This window comes from Sapajus apella, unplaced genomic scaffold (genome assembly GCF_009761245.1).
Source record: "Sapajus apella isolate SASKATOON/1434 unplaced genomic scaffold, GSC_monkey_1.0 scaffold1, whole genome shotgun sequence".
Taxonomy (NCBI): domain Eukaryota; kingdom Metazoa; phylum Chordata; class Mammalia; order Primates; family Cebidae; genus Sapajus; species Sapajus apella.
Genome location: NW_022436941.1, coordinates 43,928,520 through 43,947,309, shown reverse-complemented (window position 1 = coordinate 43,947,309; position 18,790 = coordinate 43,928,520). Strand labels below are relative to the sequence as shown.

The 18,790-nt window shown below is 38.0% G+C and overlaps 1 long non-coding RNA gene across 1 annotated transcript in view; it reads left to right on the top strand.

Annotated features, from left to right (window-relative positions):
• Nucleotides 1–18,298, top strand: part of LOC116550128 — a 36,729-nt gene extending 18,431 nt beyond the window's left edge. Inside the window, exons 2-4 of the long non-coding RNA XR_004268240.1 lie at nt 14,915–15,001; nt 17,052–17,144; nt 17,598–18,298. This is a non-coding gene — a long non-coding RNA (uncharacterized LOC116550128). The remainder of the gene's footprint in view (nt 1–14,914; nt 15,002–17,051; nt 17,145–17,597) is intronic.
• The last annotated feature ends 492 nt before the right edge of the window (nt 18,299–18,790 follow it).

Here is an 18,790-nt window from a genome sequence, read left to right as displayed (position 1 = left end):
TTTACTCTTGCTTCTCTAGTTCTTTTAATTCTGTTGTTAGGGTGTCGATATGAGATCTTTCCCACTTTCTCCTGTGGGCATTTAGTGCTATAAATTTCCCTTTAAACACTGCTTTAGCTGTGTTCCCGAGATTCTGGTACATTGTGTCTTTGTTCTCATTGATTTCAAAGAACTTATTTATTTCTGCCTTCATTTTGTTATTTACCCAGTAGTCATTCAGAAGCAGTTGTTCATTTTCCATTTAGTCATGTAGCTTTGAGTGAGTTTCTTAATTCTGAGTTCTAATTTGATTGCACTGTGGTCTGAGAGACTGTTATTATTTCCGTTTTTTTGCATTTGCTGAGGATCGTTTTACTTCCAATTATGTGGTCAGTTTTAGAATAAGTGCGATGTGGTGCTGAGAAGAATGTATATCCTGTTGATTTGGGGTGGATAGTTCTGTAGATGTCTATTAGGTCTACTTGGTCCAGAGCTGAGTTCAAGACCTGGATATCCTTGTTAATTTTCTATCTCATTGATCTGTCTAATATTGACAGTGGGGTGTGAAAGTCTCCCACTATAATTGTGTGGGAGTCTTAAGTCTCTTTGTAGGTCTCTAAGAACTTGCTTTATGAATCTGGGTGCTCCTTTATTGGGTGCATGGATATTTATGGTAGTTAGCTCTTCTTGTTGCATTGATCCCTTTACCATTACGTAATGTTCTTCTTTGTCTTTTTTTATCTTTTTTGGTTTAAAGTCCATTTTATCAAAGACTAGGATTGTAACCTCTGGTTTTTTTGCTTCCCATTTGCTTGGTACATCTTCCTCCATCCCTTTATTTTGAGTCTATGTGTGTCTTTCCATGTGAGATGGGTTTCCTGAATACAGCACACCAATGGGTATTGACTCTTTATCCAATTTACCAGTCTGTATCTTTTAATTGGGGCATTTAGTCCATTTACATTTAACGTTAATATTGTTATATGTGAATTTTCTCCTGTCATTATGATGCTAGCTGATTATTTTTCCCATTAGTTGATGCAGTTTCTTCATAGTGTCAATGGTCTTTATAATTTGGTATGTTTTTGAAGTGGCTGGTACCCGTTTTTCCTTTCCATATTTAATGCTTCCTTCAGGAACTCTTGTAAGGCAGGCCTGGTGGTGACAAAATCTCTCTGCATTTGCTTGTCTGTAAAGGATTTTATTTCTCCTTTGCTTTTGAAGCTTAGTTTGGCTGGATATGAAATTCCGGGTTGCAAATTCTTTTCTTTAAGAATGTTGAATATTGCCCCCCACTTACTTCTGGCTGGTAGGGTTTCTGCAAAGTGATCCACTGTTAGTCTGATGGGCATCCCTTTGTGGGTAACCCGACCTGTCTGGCTGCCCTTAACATTTTTTCCTTCATTTCAACCTTGGTGAATCTAACAATTATGTGTCTTAAGGTTGCTCTTCTTGAGGAGTATCTTTGTGGTATTCTCTGTATTTCCTGAATTTGAATGTTGGCCTGCCTTGCTAGGCTGGGGAAGTTGCCAGGATATTCCTGAATGACATCCTGAAGAGTGTTTTCCAACTTGGTTCCATCCCCCCCCCCGCCCAACCCCCCATCACTTTCAGGTACACCAATCAAATGTAGGTTTGGTCTTTTCACATAATCCCATATTTCTTGGAGGTTTTGTTCATTCCTTTTCATTCTTTTTTGTCTAATCTTGTCATCACACTTTATTTCATTAAACTGATCTTTGATCTCTGGTATCCTTTCTTCCGCTTGATCAGTTCAGCTACTGATACTTGTGTATGCTTCACAAAGTTCTTGTGCTGTGTTTTTCAGCTCCATCAGGTCATTTATGTTCTCCTCTAAACTGGTTATTCTAGTTAGGAATTACTCTAACCTTTTTTCAAGGTTCTTAGCTTCCTTGCATTGGGTTAGAACATACTCCTTTAGCTCAGAGGAGTTTGTTATTACCCACCTTCTGAAGCCTACTTCTGTCAATTCGTCAAACTCATTCTCTGTCCAGTTTTGTCCCCTTGCTGGCAAGATGTTGTGATCCTTTGGAGGAGAAAAAGTGTTCTGGTTTTTGGAATTTTAAGCCTTTTTGTGCTGGTTTGTCCTCACTTTCGTGGATTTATCTACCTTTGGTCTTTGATGTTGATGACCTTCAGATGGAGTCTCTGTGTGGACGTCCCTTTTCTTGATGTTGATGCTATTGCTTTCTGTTTGTTAGGTTTTTTTCTAACAGTCAGGTCCCTCTGCTGCAGGTTTGCTGGAGTTTGCTGGAGGATTGCAGACCCTGTTTGCCTTGGTATCACCAGCAGAGGCTGCAGAACAGCAAAGATTGCTGCCTGTTTCTTCCTCTGGAAACTTCATCCCAGAGGGGCACCAGCTAGATGCCAGGTAGAGTGCTCCTGTATGAGGTGTCTGTTGACGTTGACCCCTGCTGGGAGGTATTTCCCAGTCAGGAGGCACAGGGATCAGGGACCCACTTGAGGAGACAATCTGTCCCTTAGCAGAGCTCAAGTGCTGTGTTGGGTCAGCCGCTGCTCTCTTCAGAGCCAGCAGGCAGAAACATTTAAATCTGCTGAAGCTGCACCCACAGCCACTTCTTCCTGCAGGTGCTCTGTCCCAGAGAGATGGGAGTTTTGTCTATAAGCCCCTGACTGGGGCTGCTGCCTTTCCTTCAGAGATGCCCTACCCAGAGGGGAGGAATCTAGAGAGGCAGTCTGGCTACGGCAGCTTTGCTGAGCCGTGGTGGGCTCTGCCCTGTTTGAACTTCCCAGTGGCATTGTTTACACTGTGAAGAGAAAATGGCCTACTCAAGCCTCAGTAATGGAGGACATCCCTCCCCTCACCCAGCTTGAGTGTCTCCGGTCAACTTCAGACTTCTGTGCTGGCAGCGAGAATTTCAAGTCAGTGGATCTCAGCTTGCTGTGTTCCATGGGTGTGTGATCTACTGAGCTAGAACACTTGGCTCCCTGGCTTCAGCCCCCTTTCCAGGGGAGTGAATGGTTCTGTCTCACTGGATTCCAAGTGCCACTGGGGTATAAAACAAAACTCCTGCAGCTAGCTAGGTGTCTGCCCAAACAGCCACCCAGTTTTGTGCTTGAAACCCGGGGCCCTGGTGGTGTAGGCACCCAACGGAATCTCCTGGTCTGCAGGTTGCAAAGACCATGAGAAAAGTGCAGTGTCTGAGCCAGAGTGTACCATCCTTCAAGACACAGTCCTTCGTGGCTTTCTTTGGCTAGGGGAGGGAGTGTCCTGACCCCCTGTGCTTCCCATGTGAGGCAATGCCCCACCCTGCTTCAGCTCACCCTCCTCTGTGGACTGCACCCACTGTCTAACCAGTCCTAATGAGATGAGCTGGGTTCCCCAGTTGGAAATGCAGAAATCACCCACCTTCTGTGTTGATCTCACTGGGAACTGCAGACAAGAGCTGTTCCTATTCTGCCATCTTACCTGCCACATCCCTCTAGTATGCTTTTATAACATCTTCCTCATTGTCCTCCTTGCCCAGTTATATAATTTGATTATGTAAGTATCCAACATTTTCATAGTCTAATTATGCAAACATGTTGATAACTGAAGCTTATAGTACTCTTTAATTACTTCTCTTCCCCTGCCTTTCCTTCACTTCCCGTTCCACTTTCCCTTGGGGTTACTAATTACCATTTTTTGAAAAATTTATTTAAGTTACTATAGAATTGGCTGGGCATGGTAGCTCATGCCTGTAATCCCAGCACTTTGGGAGGCTGAGATAGGTGGATCACCTGAGGTCAAGAGTTCGAGACAAGCCTGGCCAACCTGGTGAAACCCTGTCTCTACTAAAAATACAAAAATTAGCTGGGTGTGGTGACACATGCCTTGCAATCCCAGCTACTTAGGAGGCTGAGGCAAGAGATCTCGCTCCCAGGAAGCAGAGGTTGCAGTGACCCAAGATGGTGCCATTGGATTCCAGCCTGGGTGATAAGAGTGAAACTCTGTCTCAAAAAGAAAAAAATTCTCTCAAACTTACTTTCCCATGTATAAGTCTCAGACACATTCAGTTCTTCCTCTCAGAGCCTTCTGATTCACTCTAATAGGAAGTGGCTGATTTCTCAGCCTGCTGCAGAGTTGTGAGCTTGGTATTTCTGTCCACTATCTCTCTGGGATTCTTATTTTCTCTCTCAATCAGCTCCTGTTCCTTGGATCCTATGTTTTCTTGGATTGCGCCCTCATATTAAGAGTATCTATTATATTACTTTTCTGAAAAGGTATGCAAAGTAATGTTTTTGAAACCTTGCATGTCTAAAAATAGTTTCCTTCTTCCCACACCCTTAATTGGGTAGGTATGAAATTTAAAGCTGGGAAGAATTTCTCTTAGTGTTTAGAAAGTGTTATTCCATTTTGTTCCTAAAGCCCAGTATGGCTGTTGCATAAAGCCTGTTTTCTCACCTTTTTGAAAGTGTTCTTTTCTTTGTGGTCAGAATTCTGAAATTTTACAATGATTTGTCAATAATCACTTCAATTATTTAATTGGTTATTTCATCCATGCATCTTCAGTATTCTATATCTCTTTTTAGATGTGAATGTTGACCTTATAGATTATTGTGTTTTTATCTGTTTATTTTATGTATTTTTTCTATTTCTGATTTTTCATATTTTTGTTTAATTTTCTGTTTTTTATATCTTTTACTGACTTCTTGATGGATTATTATGTAACTTTCTTATTGAGTTTTTAATTGTTTTATTCTCCAAATTTGCTTTTTAACATTTATAAGAATTTCTTCTCTTCTCTCTCTGAAAATATCAAACATTTTTGGAGTTTTCTTCTCCTTGTGAAGTCTTTGTTTCTTCTAAGTTATTGTTTGTGCTTGTTGGCTTTGTCTTCTAACCTTCAGATTCGTGGCTGAAGGTTGGAAGATATGGCAGCCCTTAGCTGCCTCTTCATATTTAACTATGGAGCACCAAAAAGCTTTTTCAGAAGCTTTTTAGCAGGAATTCACTCTGACATGATCTGGCCCTCAAGTGACTCTTTGTCTCTTTATTCTGTTTTATTTCCCTTCTAAGCTCTCTTCCCTGTATGACCCACTATATTTTCATCTGTTAAACTGTTCATTTTTGTCTTCAATTAGAATGTAAGGTCAATGAAAACAGGTTTTATTTTTGTTCACTGTTCTATCCCCAAAATCTAACAACTATGGCTTGCACATAGTAGTTGCTCAATAAAAATATATGTAATGAAGTAGGTTAAGTAATATGAAATTTCTGCTATTCATCTGGCTTTGAACTTCAAATGGAAATTTCATATATTTCAAACTAAATAAATGAGGATCTGAATGGCTAAGGATTGTCACCATTTTCCTTGTGATATGAAACTCATTATAGGAGGTATTAATATATTTTATAGTTTAATATATATAAGTAATTTAACAAACAGTAAATGGAGAAATGCAAGCTCAGAGAAGTTAAATGTCTTGCTGACTTGCCTAAGATTACACAATATTAGGCAGTACTATAGTAGAACCAGTACCAGAATTTTGTATGTACCAGGCACTGTTAGATATTCTGGGGATAAAACAGTGACTATAATAGACTTCTGGGGGGGAACAGTGAGGGATGGGAGTTGGGGAGGGATAACATGGGGAGAAATGCCAGATATACATGATGGGGAGGAAGACAGCAAACCCCACTACCATGTGTGTACCTATGCAACAATCTCACATGTTCTTCACATGTACCCCGAAACCTAAAATGCAATTTAAAAAAAATTATTCTAAAAAAAAGAATTAGAATAGACTTCTAGGTGTTTCTGGGAGTAACAGCAACGAAAAAGAAACAAGCACCTATAACAAGATATTGAATGAAATTGTTCTTACTTTCTTCAAACTTCAAAGGTTGAAAACTGAGCACAATATCCAATATGGAGCCTCATAAACTAAAGAGAGCAACATGGAGCTGCCAAATACCCCTACAGGGCCAGACTTGTTCTTTAATTTTCACTCCCCCACCAACTGCATCCAACCTATATACAAAGAAAACCGAAATTCACAGGGAGAGGGGCACTGATTCACACTAAGGGATAGGCCTGTGAGTCAACAGTACTGTTGCGTTATCCCCACTCTCCTCATATCCAGGGTAGGGGTGTGAAGAGTTGGGATTGTAAGTGCCTAGCCTGTCTGCTTTGACTACATGGTGCAACGATTGCTTCAGAGAGATCTGATGTGGAGGAATTATGAGAGGACATGTAAAGCAAATCCACACACAAAACAATAGAAGAAAGCACTTGTGATTCCTATTTTCCTCATAGAGAAGCTGTGAGTAAACTTGAGGTGCTGCCTTAGAGATTCACCTGTTTATGATGTAACTGGTATTGGAGAGCCCCCAACCAGGTAGACCTAAACGAAGCTAAGTTAATGTCCATAATACATTCACTCACATCTCCAATTCCTGGTACCTGTCTTTATATTCAAAGGAAATGAAGAACATCTGTTGAGCAGATGGCATTCTACATAAGGGCCCATGAAATACACCTGTGTCTTACAGGCCCCGGTTACAAAGGAAACAGATGTTGACCTGGACCAGCCTGTGTTAGTTTTCCATTAGCTCATAGTGTTCACTGAGCCATCTGTAGCGTGGAGCTAAGTAAATGGAGTCACTTTTCCATGGCTGGCTCATTTCCGTAGGTCATTATGTAGGAAGACTAATAAAATATTATTGTGCCAAAGGATTAAAAAAACTCAGGTTCTGGAAAAGTTTTTAGAAAGGTCATCATTAACAAGTCTAGTCAATAAGCTCCCCACCTCCTGTAGATGCTGTACTAATCCTGTGATAGCCCATGGGGGAGGGGAGCTCTACTTGAATTGCTGTCAACTGTTGATGAGGAATGGGGCAGAGGCTTAGCAAATTCACATTTATTTTCTGATAGCACACTTCCTGCCCTCTCTCCCTTTCTTCCTTTCTTCTTCCAAAAACATTTATTGTCAGTGACGTGGAGATGAAGTATTTTATAAGGTATCTGGACCTTCAAGGTGCAAAATTATACTTTCCTTTCATTATCTTCCCTTAGGAGGCTCTGTGCCTCTTTCACTCATTGGACTATAAATTACAGGAAAGAAGGAACCGTTCTGGGTGTTGAGGTCTCATTACCTATCATAGCATCCAGCACATAGTAGGTGCTCAGTAAGTATCCATTGGCTGGAAGTATGAAAAAGGAATTTTGATGATAAGCCTAGACAACCAGTCCATACCGGTCTTTAAAAGCACTCCAGATTTATGGACTGAAAATGGGATTAAAAAAACAAAGACAAACAGAAGAAAAAAACATAAATCTCAGCAGGATTTATGACCATTACAGAGCTAAAAGGACATTATATTTGAATACTAAGGCAGTATACCTGGCTGCCTTTGTTATTATTGATATAAACTCCTCTAACTCACTTCCTGAGTTTTTCTTCCAATAATTTGCCCTTGATTAACTTTCTTTTTCAAAACTAACATTTATTAAGTACCAATATTGTGCAAAAATGCTGTGCATTTGTTTTCTACAGTAAATTACATGAAGCAAAGATCACCCCTATTTTGGAAATGTGAAAAATTGAAGCTCTCCGAGTTTAAGTTCTGATGGGTACTAGATAGAATGGCTAGGATTGGAACCCAGGTTGACTGGCTGCTACAACACACTGTTAAACACCTTGTCAGGTGGCTCCTTTCCTTCAGGGTTCCCTGGCTATACCTCACCCTTTTAAATTCCATTTTGGAAAACATCCCTGGGAGCTCTGTTTTTCAATCCTTATTTGTTTTACTTTTGTGCATGAATCTGATGACATGTAAGTTACACCCATGACCTTCTGTATTTTGCCAGACCTTGGCCAGGGATGGCTCTTCTAGCTAATGGATATCATGGTGGCTGCCCTCAGAAAGCATGAGGACCTGCAGGAGAAGGACTGTGGAAATTTGGACTTCACTGACCCAGAGAAAGAGAAGAATATTTCTAGAGAGGCCAGACCCACCAGGGACTGCTGCATTGGTCATAAACGTGATACCGTGGGACTTAGGCAGAGAATGAGCAAGTCTAATCCCAGGGTTGAGGAGTAGCCAGGGGGTTCTGGCTATTTCCAGATTTAAACACTGTCCCTGTCTCTACAAAAGCAATATATCTTTCTGGGGTTCCCCACACACCTTCCTGAGAAGCCTGCCAGATTTCTACCTTTCCTAAGGCTGCACCTTGGGAACTACTCTTTTATTTCCTTCTTCTGTCACCGTCTTTCCTGGCTTTATGGGTATTTTCAGCATGATCCACCATTGATGCTGACTGAAAAGGCCATCTTTTGCATCATCATCTAGGAAGATTGCTTCCTGGGTGTCTCTTGCATCAATTTATACTTAACCCAATGAAAAAGAGCTTCACAGATGATAGCACAATGTCCAGACTCATCTAGGAAGGAACATTGCTAATTAGGATATATTAATATCTTCTCTCTTGAACTGATTCTCCAATTTTTTATTGCTATCTTTCTAATGAAAGAATCCTTAGCGTCTACTTGAATTCAGGCATGCATATTTTTCTGCTATAATACTTTCTCTTCATTTGACAGGCAGGATTGTCTTACAAGGAAAAGCTGAATGCTCTGACAGCTGATTACGTTACATGCCTTTTTTATTCTGCTCCACAAAGAGAACTGGATGACAGTGGTGATGACCTAGGAAAAGCAATTAAAGCCTCAGGATCATTTCTACTTGTGGGCTGGAGATTAGATGACAGAGGGCATCAAGGGATTGTTTATAATGGATAATAGGTTCTTTGTGCAAGATGCAGGGTAGGACATGAAGTATCTTAGATTCTGTAGCAATGTGTTATTTTTCTTTGCCAAAATAGGTAGACAAATGCAACAGAACTCTTTAGTGCTGGTAGATCAACTTAATCTTTTCTGCTTTTGCCAAAAATATTTCACAGAGGACGTGTCCATTTGTCTTTTTTAGGAACAGCCAGTTTTACTTTGTCACTGAGGTGTCAGAAAATTGCTTCATACCTTGAATGCATTGCAGCCCTCTGGACATTTCCATAGGGAATAAAAGCGGCTATCCCTTCAAAGACACATTTGCGAATAACTTAACATCTAAGAATAGAATCATAATGCTTAAGAGCATTACCTAAGCAGTTTTGGCATCTATGAGGCTGGTTGTGCTGGACACGGAGCATGTAATTTCTTTTTTTCTTTTCTTTTCTTTCTTTCTTTCTTTCTTTTTTTTTTTTTTCAAAGACAGGGTCTCACTATGTTGCTCAGGCTGGGCTGCAGTGACACAATCACGGCTCACTGCAGCCTCAAGCTCCTGGGGCTCAAGCAATCCTCTCAGCTCAGCCTCCAAAGTAGCTGGGACTACAGGTCTGCACTACCATGCCTGGCTAATTTTTTGGCATTTTTTGTAGAGACAGGGTCTTATCTAATTGAACTCATTGTTTTTGCTGAAAGACGACGTTTTGCCTGTTCTGAGTGCGGGCAGCAGTTTTTGCCATTCAGTTTAGCATGTGAAGTTGATATAAAACATGTCTAAAAACATTAAGACTGGGCACCTTGTGTAGACAACCTGATACACTTCAAAGCAGAATAATTGCTAGCTACTCAGATACACTTGGTGGGGAAAAATGAGTTTCCATAACACCAAAGCAATGTCTGCCTGAACCATATGTTTTCCAATCCAAAAACAGGTTTTTGGATTCAAAACGTTCTCCCTCTTTCTTTATTTTATTCTTGCTAATATGAAAATAGAAAAACAGCAGGAAACATTTAGGACCACATAATAGAGGGCCATTTCCAGAAAAGAAGCAAATTCATTGGGGTATCCCAGAAAATAAACCTTGATATGCCCATGGATATTTGCTCTATTCTGGAATTTTGACACAGAGGAGATGTAATGGAACACATCCTGGACTCAGATACTTTCTGATTTCTACCCTTCAAGGTGTGAAAGGTAAGGATGGCAAACAAGGAGAATACTGTACTATGTACGAGACTCCCTGCACCAGTCTGAGTATTCATGTGTCAATGGGTACAATAGTTACTTGTGTCTGCTCAACAGCTTGTGAAAATGTTCTCTTATGTTCTGTAGTTTTCCATCTTTAGAGTCTTGTCTCATTAAAGTATGCTGCGAAAACTGCATCAGAATCTTTTGCTACTTAAGGTACAAACACATGACCTAGATTTCCTCAGTTGGATGCACCCCTACCAAAGACTGATGAGAAAGAGACCAGTGTTAGGAGGTGGCCACAGAGAGATAGATTTTCTGGTAGTTGTGGTGGAAGGGGGTGGTTCTGGTTCTTCTGGGGTTGTGGTGCTGGAGTTTCTGGCACTCAATCTCAGATATGATCAGTGCTGAGCAGTGAGTGGTGGTAGCAGGGCTGTTTTCACTAATACTTTTCCCCACAGGTAGAAGATGGGCATTATTTCTGTATTTCTAGCTGCTTAGCATTTTAAGTCCAATTCTCTGATTCTTTGAGATTCTGAAACTTTTTCATATGTTCAATAAGCCTCATTTTGCTTAAATTAGTTAGAAATTATCCTATGATTTTCAACCAAGAGTCTTGACTTGAATAATGGAAATGAGAAATAGTAACAGAGGGGCAGTTTAACTTCGGTTATTATAGCTAGAAAGGGCATTGGAAATGGAATGTTGAATGTGACCATAGACTAAAAGAATTTGATAGAGATTTTCAGGTATCTTCAAATATGGAAGTTGTTTTCTTGCTTAAATGAAGGAGTGTTTTCTTAACTTCCCCTACAGCTATATAAGAAAAAGCATTAAGGAAAAAAAATCTTGGGCATTTACAAAAGTTTGGTAAATAGCATGAAGAAAATAAGTCCTGAATCATCATCGGTGATAATTTATTATTTGCTTTTTGGTGTATTTTGTTTGACATTTTACTATGCACATGCATAGTTACTCTTAGGCGTTTACTACACAATGTAGCTTCATTAAGGAAAAATTAGAAATGTAAAGAGTGCAAAACCAAAGGAAAAGTCTCCTGTAATGATTAATTTATGTGTAAACTGGCCAGGCTATATATTTCCTAAAGTGATTTAATAAAACCTAACTTAGGATTACTGTGAAGATATTTTAGCAATGCGATTAACATCCACAACCAGCTGACTTTAAGTAAAGAAGATTACTCTCTATAATGTGGATCAGCCTTATCCTAGCAGTTGAAGGTCTTATAAGCAAAAACTGAAGGTTCCCACAGAAGAAGAAATTCCTCCTCAAGACAGTATTATACAAAGCCTGCCTATGGTTCTAGCCTACTGACCTATCCTTTGAGTTTTAGACTTGCCAGGCCCCGCAGTCCTATAGTGTGTGTATACACACACACACACACACACACACACACACACACACACACACAATATATATATATGTATATATATATCCTATTAATTGTTTCCTGGAGAACCCTGACTGATACATTCCCCCATAAGACCATCACCCTCTAATATCACATGCTATATCATGGTATCTTTACTAATTTTTTTCTTTTCTTTTCTTTTCTCAGACCTCTCAGGGATGAATTTTTTTTTTCTATACAGAGTCATGCAATGCATAACAATATTTCAGCCAGTAATGGACCACATATACAATGGTGGTCCCATAAGATTAAAATGGAGTGGAAAAATTCATGTTGTACAAAAATGTTGTAGCCATCCTAATGTAGCACAATGTATTGCTCATGTGTCTGTGCTGATGGTGATGTAAAGAAAACTACTGTGCTTCCAGTTGTATAAAAGTATAGCACATGTAATTATATACAGTATATAATGCTAGACAATGATAATAAACAACCATGTTACTGGTTTATATACTTACCATACTATAGTTAAAAAAATTTTTTTTAACTTTTTGAGACAGAGTCTCACTCTGTCTCCCAGGCTGGAGTGCAGTGGTGAAATCTCAGCCCACTACAACCTCTGGCTCCAAGGTTCAAGCGATTCTCCTCCCGCAGCCTCCTGAATATCTGGGATTAGAGGCATATGCCACCATACCTGCCTAAGTTTTGTATGTTTATTAGAGACAAGGTTTCACCATGTTGGCCAGGCCAGTCTCAAACTCTTGACCTCAAGTGATCTCCCCACCTTGGCCTCCGAAAGTGCTGGGATTGCAGGCATTTCCCACCATGCCCAGCCCCATACTATACTTTTAATCATTATTTTAGAGTGTACTTCTACATATGTATAAAAAGAATTAACTGTAAAACAGCCTCAGGCAGCTCTTTGAAGAGGTATTCCAGAAGAAGGCATTGTTATCATAGGAGATGACAGTTTCACGAGTGTTACTGCCCCTAATGACCTTCCGGTGGGATAAGATGTAGAGGTGGAAGACAGTGATATTGATGATACTGACCTTGTGTAGGCCTAGGATGTGTGTGTTTGTGTATTATTTCTTAACAGGAAAATTAAAAAGTTAAACGAAATAAATAAAATAGATAAAATTCTTATAGAATAAGAATATAAAGAAAGAATATATTTTTGTATAGGCGTACAATGTGTGTTTTAAGCCAATTTATTACAAAAGATCCAAATTAAAAACCTCAACTTTAATTTTTTTTAAATTAAAATTTTAATTAAAAAATTAAATTTATAAAGGTCTACAAAAAGCTGTTTAATTTCTTATTGAACAAATAAAAATATCTATTTATGAATTTAGTGCAGCCTAAGTGTATAGTGTTTATAAAGTCTACAGTAGTGTATAGTATATCTTAGGCCTCACATCCAATTACCACTTACTGATTCACCCATAGTAATTTCCAGTCCTTAAAGCTCTTTTCATGGTTAGCACCTTACACATGTGTATCATTTTTTAACTCTTTTATACTATATTTTAACTGTACCTTTTCTATATTTAGATATGTCTATATACACAAATATTTACCATTGTGTTACAATTCCCTACAGTGCTCAGTATAGTAACATATTCTACAACTTTGTAGCCTAGGAGCAACAGGCTATACCATGTAGCCTAGATGTATAATAGGCTATACCTTGTAGGCTTGTGTCAATATACTTCATAATGTTCACACAATGATGAAATTGCCTTGTGACACTGTATTAGACTGTATTCCCATAGTTAAGTGATACATGACTGTATATGTGTGCAACTATTTACCCATTTATTTACAAAAATAGGATAATACCATTCACACTGTATGTTAGTATGCTTTTTCCCCCACTCAATAGTGTACCTTGAATACATTTCCAAATCAATGAATATACTTTTAAAAACATCATTTTTATTTATTGCTACATTTTTGACAATAATCAAGACAGGTAAACAACCTAAATATTCATCAACCAATGAATCAATAAAGAAAACACACACACACACACACACACACACACACACATATATACACCACAATGGAATGTTATTCGCTCTTAACAAGGAAGGCTATCCTGCCATCTGTGACAATATGGATAAACCTGGAGGACATTATGCTACATGAAATAAACCAGATAAAGCAACAAATACTGCCTGATTTCACTTATATGTGGAATCTAAAATAGCCAAATTTACAGAAGCAGAGAGTGGAATGGTGTTTGCTAGGGAATGGGGAGGGGGAAATTGGGAGATGTCAGTCAAAAGATACAAAGTTTCAGTTACACAAGATGAATAAATTCTTATAGACCACCACAATGTGGTGATTATAAGACTACCATATTGTATACTTTACATTTTTTAAGCAGATAGGTCTTAAATATTCTCATCACACCAAAAAAGAGGAAAAAGAAAATAAGAACGGTAACTATGTGGGGTGATATATATGTTAATTAGCTTGATTGTGATGATTATTTTACAGTGTATGTGTATATCAAAAATCAAGTTGTACATCTTTAATGTGTAGTTTTGATTATTATACCTTAAAAAAGCTGAAAAAATGTTCACCAGTTTTATAAGCAAAAAAACAAAGAAACAAACAAATAAACCTCATCATTTTTAGTGCCAGTATATTATCCCATTGTGTGAATAGTGCAATTTCTGAAAATAGCTCTAAAGATATCCTTTAAAAGTCCTAGAATTCGAACTACTGGATGAATAAAATTTATATTTTAAAGACTTTTGGTACATACTGCCAAATTGCTCTAAAGAAAACAAATATCAACTTAACTCTTACTTATGAGTGTCCTTTCCCCACACTTTAACCAATCCATTTTATTATCATGCAAATTATTTTCTAATTTTGAACTTTAAAAACCTAAAATGTATTATTTTTAAAAAATGTTTGTGTTGGTATATATGTATTTTTACCTAATTGAGATTACAGTGTATGTACATATGTAAGTAAATATATATTCTACTTTTAAAAATACTTATTACAAATAATTTCTTATACTATAAAACTTTCTAATTCATTTTAGTGACCTAATAACATTCCCCAGCACAGATGTACCATAGTTGACTTATGCATTCTGCAATTATACTCTCTCATTTTTGCCAAAATTTCTATTTCCTTAGGATATTTTCTCAGAATGGGATTATAGGTCCCAAAATTAGGAATGTTTATGAGCTTTTGATACCAGTGAATGAACTATTATTAGAATAAGTCTGTTTATTCATCAATCTTGAATATTGGCTTAAAAAGTGAGAAAAACCTTACAATGTGTTATATAAGAGCAGAGCAGGTATTGCATTAAAAATGATAATGAGGGTTAATTTTGGCCCCCATCTACATTCATTTGCTATTTCTATTTCTTGTTTAATAAATGAGAATGAGGGACTTGAAACAAGTATTTAGTGAATCCATTCACATTGGGAAAGTGTTTCCCAGGTTTCTACATTTGCATTAACTTACACTATAGCGTGGGAGAAATAGCTAGAGCAACAAAAATGGAGTTGATAAAGTAAATAAATTGTAAATATGACTTTTGATAAATTACATATGTGCACATACAAACCTATTTACAATTACCTGTCTTTTAGGGCCAGAGGATCTACTACCACAGAACATTTCTAGACGTCAATTCCTGGTATGAAAGGATTGGGAGTTAACAGAAGAGCCACAGAGAGGTAGAGTTTGCTGTGTTTATATTTGCATTGAAGTTATTTTAAAATATTAGTTTATCTTCCTGCACATAATATTTTTATTTTATAGCATACATGGAATCTATATGTTTGATTCTATAGTATAAATTCATTTCTTCTTAATCAGCCTTTTTGGCCGTTTTGTTAAAGATCACAGTGTAGCCACATGAAGGAAAAGCATTTGAATCTGGTTTAGCCCTATCCATGGTGAGAGTTACTACCTGAGTGCCAGGCTGGGATTGGATAGATCAGGCATACAGCAGCCTGTCTTACAGAATGGTGTCTGAACAGGATAATTTCTGGTTCAATGTAGCCTTCCTTGGTTTTAACCTGTATCACATGGGCTTGTCTAAAAGGAACAATATCCCTTAATATTGAAAATTTTCTAACACAGCAGTCGTCAAATTATCATCCACATACCCCTGGGGATCCTGATTATCTTTTAAGGGTGTTTGCAAAGCCAGCATGATTTACCTAATAATCCTGACATGAATTTGAGCTTTCAAATGAAATTAAAGTTTCAGAAAACTTATATCCACTACCTGAGATTGATGGCTTCTTAATACTTAGAGATTTTATTATGAAATTGGAAATGTTAACTAATGCAATTTTAAACATATCATATGATAAAATGTGTCAATATTTGGAACATCTGTATAACTCAGTGAATCAATATTGTCCAAATAACAATGCATGGGGTTACAAAATTATGCATGGATAAAAACCCTATTCAAAGTTCAAGACAGACCAATGGATTTTAAGTTAAGAGAACACAAAAAGTTTATTGGTCTAGTTTCAGAGAGTCCACATTCTGTCTTTTAAAAAAACAACTTGTTGAATCTTGGTGTAGTATCACAGAAGAATATCCACAACTATGTTCCTTCCTTTTTCAGCCATATCTATGTGAAGCTACCTTTTCTTAATATACTTCAACCAAAATGTCATTTTGCAGCAGGTTGAATGCTGAAATATATAGCAGAATCCAACATTCTTCTATTAAGCCAGATATTAAAGAGATTTGCAGAAATATAAAACAATGCAATTCTTCTTATTAACATTTTTTGGAAATATAATTATTTTTCATAAAGGTATGTTATTTATGTCAATATACAATGGGTTTATTACTGTAATTTTAGAATTAATTAATAAATAGATATTTATTTTTTCCATTTTAAATACAGAAAGTTTCAATAGATATAACTCACATAAACAAAACCCTTTGGGGTCCTCAATAATGTTGAGTATGACTAGTATATGAGTCCAAACACTTTAAGAACTGCTTTCCTAATAAATTGTTCTTGAATAATTTTGCATGTGAATATCATCAGGCTCTCCCAAGTAAGGTAATGTATTCAGCAATAGATTAGGATGACCTCCGGCTTTGAATATAAAATTGGGTGTTATGGTCAATAACAGTCACACAAGTAATTAATTGAGAAGTCAGAAAGAAAAACACAGCTTTCAAAAGCCCCTTGAGTATTTTGCTCATGTGTGCCCCACTGTTGGATGTGGTTACTGAGGTGTGCTGGTGAGTGCAGCTGTTGGTCTCCTAGGGGAGTTATTTGCTTTGCTTTGTCATACACATGGTCTTTTGATCTCAGATACTAGTTTCTGTCTGGCTTCCTTGTGGTTAATACATCTGACATATGGCTTGTTTCTTTGTCTATCTTTTATTATGTTATTTCATTGGGCTACTTTGAAATCAATATAAGCAATAATCGGCAGACTACAATTTGGTTTTAAGTGCATTTTCTTATCAAGATACATAGAGTTATATGGCATTCTTATGATCCAGTGCTTCAACTGATGACATATAATGTAGTATTAAATAAAACTATACAGCCTGGCATAGTTAAGTGTATTGTTAAATACATCAAACATAAAAACAGAAGAGCGAAAAAGGTATATAAGGTGCTCATAGATAACCAAGCAGCTGAATGAAAATATGGAAAGATATTTCCCTGTTGCTTTTCTAATGTCGCTACTTCACTTTCTCTAAGCGTTGGATTTCTCTCCACATTTCCTTTTTCCCTAGGACTCTGGATTCTCAGCTAGTGTTTGATACTATTTAAGGGTTCCATCAGTTTAGTGCTCACACAGCATTTATTAGCTATGCGAACTTGACCAGGTAAATTCAGCCGTTTGTGCTACTACTGTATTTCCCTCTCAGTAAAGTGGGGATAATAATAAGTGTATCTACATCACTGAATGAAGAATATGTGAAACCACCCACGTGTACTGGGCGCAGCATCCTGACTACCACCCCCAGTGGATCCTCCCTGGGTATCAGCTATTATTCTTCTCTATTTTTACTCATTGGCACTTTCATCTCATTTGCGAAAGAACTATATTAATTAATTCAACAGACACATATTTAATAACTGTTGCATACCAGGCATTGTGCTAGGATAAGGGCTACAACAGTGAATAAAAACAGTGCTCATGAAAGCAGAGGGCATATTTATGTAGTATTTATGCTATTTCTGGTCTTTATCACGCTATCTGGCACAGAATAGGTATTTCATAAATATGTGCCACATAAGAAAATAACCAACCTTATATTATTATTCTTAATTTACAGATGAAGAAACTGAGACTTAGAAAGGAAGAAAGAGTCACCCAGGTAGCTGATCACAGAATCTCTCCCTAGGGATCTAGGAAGAAAGTGCTAACATTGCTAAGTCATGCTGCTTGAGAAGGGTTAATCTGGCTTCTCAATTTCTAAGTTCCAAAGCACATCGTGGACCTGCAGATAAACTAAATGTTCAACAACACTTTCCATAAGTACTCATTGATGTCCACCTTGTTGGACAAGACATTGTGCTAATCTTTGGAATATTGCTGTTAACCTGAGAGACATTAGAGGAGCTTCCATTCCATTCAGGGAGACAGCTATGAAACACCTGGTTATGTGTGTGGTTGCCTTGTGATAAACACTATGGAGACGCATATACCAGAGGTTCTGACTTAAGCTGGTATGCTGGTCAGAAAGACTTCCCTGAGGAAAGAATTTGTAAACTAAGTGCTAAAGGGTGAGTAGGAAAAAATCAACTAGAAAAGAAATGGAGGAAAAGCATTTCTGGCAGAATAGCATGTTCAAGAACTTGGAGCATTTGCATACTAGAGGAAGGCCAGTGTGCTATACCCAGAGGCTGAGTGAGGCAGGAAGATGACATGGAACTATGGGAACAGGTTGGGGCCAAATTCTCCAGAGCTTCAGACCCACACTAAGCATTTTTTTTAAGATAGAGTCTTGTTCTGTCGCCAGACTGGAGTGCAATGGCACTATCTCGGCTCACCGCAACCTCCACCTCCCTGGTTCAAGCATTTCTCCTGTCTCAGCCTCCCGAGTAGCTGGGACTACAGGCTCACCCCACCACGACCAGCCAATTTTGTTTTGTATCTAATAGATACGGGGTTTCACTATGTTGGCCAGGATGGTCTTGATCTCCTGACCACAGGATCTGCCTGCTGCGGCCTCCCAAAGTGCTAGGATTACAGGCGTGCATTTTGGTTTTATCCTAAGTACTCTTCAGTGAATTTTCAAGAAGAGAGTGATGTGATAAGATATGCAATTTGGAAACATCATAGTTGAAAGAAGATGGCAGTGTGGACCAGGATGGTAGAACTGGAGACAAACATGTGAGCAGGCTTGAGAGATACTCAAGAGGTTGGGTTCATAGACTTGTGACTTAGATCAGGGAGATGAGCAGGAGGCAGATCTGAGTTTTATGGGGTCTGAAGCTCATGCAATTGGAAAGCTCTTTCAGAAAT